Raw genomic sequence first — 6,179 nt, forward strand, 5'->3', positions numbered from 1 at the left:
AAAATTTAAAAGCCCCCTCACTTCTGTTTTTTTTTCTAAAAGGCAATTGTAGGTTGTACGTAGAAGTTCTATAGTTTTACTCATGTCATCTATTTTGGGTTGAGGTTTTGTATGGGTCAGGATGTATCTCGACCATCATGGTATACTTGAAAAGAGATGGTTGTTTTATTTTTCCTTTTGCATTCAACATACTTTCCCCACAGCCTGGATTTGCTGCAGTGGTGCAGACTTCCAGAATGATGCTGAAAAGCAGTGGGAGCAGACATTTGCATCTTACTTCTGATCTTAGGGAAAGTATTATTTAGGCAGTAAAGCATGATGGGAGTTGTTCTTTTGGGGTGATGTTTATCGGGTTGTAGAGGTTCTCTTTCATTCTAATTGGATGGAAGTTTTACCAAATGGCAATGTTAGATTTTTGTTGAAGGCTTTCTCTCTGTCAATTGCAATGATGTTTTTTGTCTTTATTCTGTTGTCATGATGAATTGCATTGACTCATATTTAAATATTGAGCTCATCTTGCATTTTTGTGATCAATTCCATTTGGTCATAGTGCACTGTGCTTGTTATATGTCATTGGATTCTGTTTGCTAGCACTTTGGAAAGTTTTGCCTCTATCTTCATGAGAGATACTTGTTTATATTTTGTTTCTCTCCCCTCCTCTTATCTTTAACTTTTCTTTACATCCTGCTTCATTCCTTTTACTCTTTGCCTTTCCCTTGTTTCCTCTTTCCTCCTCTCACCCGCCTCTCTGTCTTTGCCTCCCTCCTTCCCTCCCTCCCTTCCTTCCTTCTCTCCTTCCATTAGATTTTTATTGTCATAATGCTGGCCTTATGAAATTAAAAAGAAAAGCAGAGGACCTGGCATTGGTAGCTCAAGATGGCGGGCTAGAGTGAGGCCACAGTGAAGTCCCTGGCACCTCTGCGACCACAGATGGAAGGCAACAGGAACAGCCATGGGTACTGCAGCAATTGCGAGAACGAGAATGAGCAGGACAACAGCTGCAGCCTGGGTGGTTTGAGTCTGGCCAAAGACACTGGAGCCAAGAAGATGAAAAAGAAACAAGAAGAAGAAGAGGAAGAACTAGGAGGAGGAGGAGGAGGAGGAGGAGGAAAAAGGCAGTGAGACAGATTCAAACCAGCATCAACCTGTGAAGATGAGCTCTTTGCCAGCGGAAAGGATCCAGGAAATACAGAAGGCCACGGAGCTGTTTTCGTGGTCCACGGGCCTGCCAAGACCATGGAAGAGGCCAGCAAACGAAACGGCCAGTTCTGGGATATGCAGCCTGTCCCCAGTCTGGGCGAAGTGGTGAGCACCCACGGTCCTGCGGAGCCTGACAAAGACCACCTCCGCCGGGAGTCCTACACCCTGCCCCAGGGCTTCACCTGGGATCCCTTGGACCTGGGTGACTGAGGGGTGCTGAAGGAAGTGTACACTCCGCTGAATGAGAGCTATGTGATAGAAAACTCACCAGAGCGTCTCCTGTGGGCTCTGTGGCCACCTGGATGGCTCACTCAGTGGCACTGTGGGGTTTGAGTAGTCTCAAGTCAGAAGCTGGTTGGGTTTATTAGTGTCACCCCAGCAAACATCCACATCTATGACACAGGGAAGACGGTAGCGATCAACCTCCTGTGTGTCCATAAGAAGCTGTGTTCCAAGAGGGTGGCGCCAGTCCTGATCTATGAGATAACCCTGCCAGGGCACCTGGAGGGCATCTTCCAAGCTGTGCGCTCTGCTGGGCTGGTGCCACCCAAGCCTGTGGTCACTTTCAGGTATCGGCATTGGTCCCTTAACCCCCGGAAGCTGACTGAGGTGAGCTTCTCCCACCTGAGCAGGAACAGGAGCATGCAGCACACCATGAAGCTCTACTGACTGTCAGAGGTTCCTAAGAGAGCTGGGCTGCGGCCAGTGGAGAGGAAGCCATTCTAGCCGAGCGCCAGCGGCTCGCCTGGTGCCTGAAGCCGTCCTGCCTCACCCCAGTCATGAGCCAGGAGGAAGTGGAGCACTGGTTCTGCCCCCAGGAGAAGATCATTGATACCTTTGTGGTGGAGAATGCCAGTGGCGAGGTGACAGATACTCTCCGTTTCTATATGCTTCCCGCCACCATCATGAGCCACCCGACCCGCAAGGGTCTGAAAGCTGCTTACTCCTTCTACAGTGTCCACACCCAGACGCCTCTCCTCGACCTCATGAGGGACGCACTCGTTCTTGCCAAAATGAAAGGGTTCAGCATGTTCAATGCCTTGGATCTCCTGGAGAACAAGACTTTCCTGGAGAAGCTCAGTTTGGCATAGAGGATGACAATCTACAGGACTATCTGTACTACTGAAAGTGCCCAGCATGGTGCTGAGAAGGTCGGGCTTGTGATGCAGTAACCAGCTGTCGACACACTTCTGGATGAAGCCACTGAGGACTCTAGCCCGCAACAGAAGCACCACGTGCCTCAGTCTCACAGGCTGCCTGGCAGTCCCTGCAGAGAGCAGAGTGAATGCTTTACCAAATGCCAGTGGACTCAGCGATCATAGTGCAGTGGTGCGGCTGTATGATGTCACTTCAGGCCATGTCTGGTCTCCCTGTTTTCCAATTAATCCCCTCCTCATGCAGCCATGATCAAAGGAATGTAACTGCTGAAACAGCTCGTGATTGGCATGTGATGGAGTTAACGGGTGAAAAATAAAAGTATATACATACATATATATATATATATGTATTAAAAAATAAAAAAGCAATCCCTATTGTTCTAATTCTTGAAGAAATTTTAAAACTTTGATAATGTTACTTGCCTAAAATACTGTAAGTAGAAGGCAGTGAAAGACACTAAATACTCTTTTTCACTGAGGGGCTTTGCAGGTTATTTTGCTAAGCAATGTTTTGAGGGATATATCATGCATATAGGTCCCTTGGCAACTTTAACGGGGCTGATTTTAAGTGGAAAGAAAAAATCTTTTGAATCAAGGTTTTGTTCCCAACACCTATATGCTATGTGCTCAGGGTATCTTTTATACTGTCAAAAATTTAAAACTTCTATGCAGTAAGCACTGACTAGTAGTAGTACAATTCTATAAGATAAGTTCTAACATCGTAGTTTATTTTAAATAATACTTAAAAAATGCTTGAATATTCTTCGCTGAATTTTAAAATAATGCTATCATTGTGGCAATTTTCATATAAAATAAAATTTCATAAATGTTATCCCTTAGAGACTTTTAGACCTACTTCCATGTGTAACAAAATAGTGCTTGAGGTAGAGAAAGTCCCTCAGGTAATGGGGATACACAGGGACAGAAGAGCTCAAATTTCAAATAAGTTGAAGTTCTTTTTCTCTTTTTCTTTTTCTTTTCTTTTCTTTTCTTTTTTTTTCTTTTCTTTTTTTTTTTTTTTAGTGGCCAGCTCAGCCCTTTAGCTAGCGTGCCCTCGAGGCAGGACAAGGCTGGTGAGCATGTGGTGCTGGGGGATTGAACTGCGGTCCCTGGGTCCCTGTGCTTGCCTAAGCTTGCCTAAGCAGGTACTTTAGACCTCTGAACTATCTCACCAGCCCGTGTTGAAGTTCTTAGAAGCCAAGGCAAAGACACTAGTTTGAGAAAGTAATGTGTTGGTTTTAATGTCAAATTTCTTCTTTCAATAACTGGAACTAAAGTCTAGATGATTAGGGTAATTGATTTCATTCTGTGAATGGCACTTAAGGTCAGAGCCTTTTTATGACTTTTCCCAAACAAAAGTTTGACCAGTTATTAGGAAGGAGAAGGTAATGGTGCTCATTCTAGTAGGTTTGGACTATGTCATTGAAAATGAACCCAGGACCCCATTTCCTGCTTTGTCTAAGACTTGATTCTTGCCATCCAAAGAATCTGTGAAAGGTGAAGATGAATGTGGACAGAAGTACGTGCATAAAGTTTGTGAATGTCAAATGGATTTACAACTTGTTCCTTCAAGAAAATCCTTGTGTGGTTTAGAACTAACTAGAAAACTCTCAACTCGAGGAAAACTAACTGTGGCCATAGGAAGATGGAATGGGAGCTCTCTTCTGTCTGTCCTGTGACTTGACATTTCTAGTTTTGAAGAAATAAAGGGAAAAGAACATCCATTCTCATTCCTCTCCACCCACTTTTGGAAACATTGGATCTCTGAACACATTCTTCCAGGGGAGAGTGTGTGGTTGAATTGTATTGCTGTGTGTGTGGCAAGGGGACAGGTGCTCAGTTCTAGGCTTAGAGCGTGAAGCTAATGGGGAGAAGTTCTTTTCTGTGCAGTACAGTTGCCTTTGTGATCTCTGATAGTTGCCTCACTTCTCAGTAGAATAATCAGTTGAGGGAAGAGAGGCATGTTAATTATTAATTCCAACCTTAACCTCCAATGTATCATTGCATGGGTTGGAAACTTTGAGCTCCAAAGGACAATACTCAAAAGTTGAAAGTCAGAAGCTGGACCTTCCACAGCAGCTCAGGTAATAGGAGTAGGGTTTGATATTTAGGTAGGTTGCCCTTCTTTGATGCTTGTCTTTGGTGACTGGTTGTGGGCTCTGTTTCCATCCATGTTCAGTTGAATTTTAACTGGCATCAATCTCTACAGCTCATCTTGGCCAAAAGGAGGCTGGACTTATCTGATGTAGGTGGGTCTTATTATATTTGTGCCTTATTATATAAGCCAATGTTTTGGACAGTGATCCCTTTGTATTGTATCTTTTGTCAGGATGATAGGCAAGTTCCATAAAGTTAGTGTGGGGTCTGTGTCATTTTCAATACAGGGTTCACCACAGTCTCAAGGGAAGGCTGGAAAGTTTCACAGGTTTAATGAACTACATAAAAGCAAAATAGAATTTGATCTGATGACCAAGGCTTCCACCACTGAAATGGCTAAACTTTAAAAAGGCAAGAAAGTCACTGGAAAAGAGCAGCTGGGAGCACATCCAAGTAAATTCTCCTCACACTCAATTACAGCGTATGACCTTGTTTTAATTAGTCTAATGACAAAGCACTTTATTCTTAGTAAGTCAAAGTTCCAAGTTGTAGACTCTGGGTAAAGCAACTGACACATAGACAAGGCTAAAAGCTACAGATGTGTTCTTCTCCGTGCTCCTTCCCTCGGATATCCTGGCTATTTGCTTTGGTCTTGGCAGCATCTATGTGAGTCTGTGTGTTCCAGATTGTGAGATCTAGAGCATTGTTTTGACTGAGAGAGCTGATGCAAAGGCTGAAATTTTTCTTGTTTTCTGTAATATTTCAAGGTGTCGAGCAAGAATTGAAATAACCATTATGTTTATTATCTTCCTGGTTCCTTTAACAGTGGAACATGAGAGAGGCTTGATGGGGTTGACTTAATTTGGCAAGCATTTTAGGGACTACTCCTATTTTCCTGGTGAGGAACTCAGGCTGTGTGTAACACAGGAGCTCAAAGTTTGCATGTAACCCTCCAGCTGAAAGGAAAGAGAAAATGGTTTTATTTCTTGGTGCGTAACTTAAAATGGGAAAGGACATTCATATCTGAACTGCAATTTCTCCTAAAGATTTGTTTTTGTATTTTAGGGAAGGGTCTAAAGGGTGTTCAGGGTCTCACTACTAGACCAGACTCATAGTGATCCACCAGTTTACAGCCTCCCAAGAGCTGGGATTACAGGTGTGCGCCACCACGCCCGGTCTCAGTTGCCCTCTCAGTGCACCCTGGAGGCGGGGCCAGCATTGCAGGCCTGGAGATCAACCCCTCCCCTGTGCCTGCTTGCACGCGCTTTAATCCGCTGAGCTATTTGGCAGGCCCTTCTCCTAGAGATTTGATATAAGAAATTTTTAGGGCAAAACCTGGAATGTCTTAATCCTGCATTTTAAAAATACTTTTATTACTTTAACATTTTATGTCATTGTGCTCATATAGTAGATGATAGGTAGGAGTAATTTAGAGTACCAAGAAAATATTTGTTTTAGAGTATAGTACAAATTAGTGCTTTTGAACATTTTATGGGTAAGGGTTGAATGATTTAACTTGGTATCAGAGGGATGCCCTAGGATTCAGGTTGGTTTGTTAGGCAAGGTATTTTATGAACTGGAGACTGCGTCACCTCTAAGAGGCAGCTGGTTGCTTCCTCCAACGGGTCAGCTAATCTATGTTTAAGTGGCATGGAAAAGATATCATATACATATTTAAAAATCTTTTCCATATTCAAAGTATAATAATAAAAATATAAAATTTTA

General features: G+C 43.3%; 1 pseudogene; it reads left to right on the plus strand.

Moving 5' to 3' along the window:
- Nucleotides 1-876: 876 nt before the first annotated feature.
- LOC101575103 lies at nucleotides 877-2,441 on the plus strand (annotated as a pseudogene).
- The last annotated feature ends 3,738 nt before the right edge of the window (nucleotides 2,442-6,179 follow it).

Source organism: Octodon degus, unplaced genomic scaffold, assembly GCF_000260255.1.
Source record: "Octodon degus isolate 3935 unplaced genomic scaffold, OctDeg1.0 scaffold00128, whole genome shotgun sequence".
Taxonomy (NCBI): Eukaryota; Metazoa; Chordata; class Mammalia; order Rodentia; family Octodontidae; genus Octodon; species Octodon degus.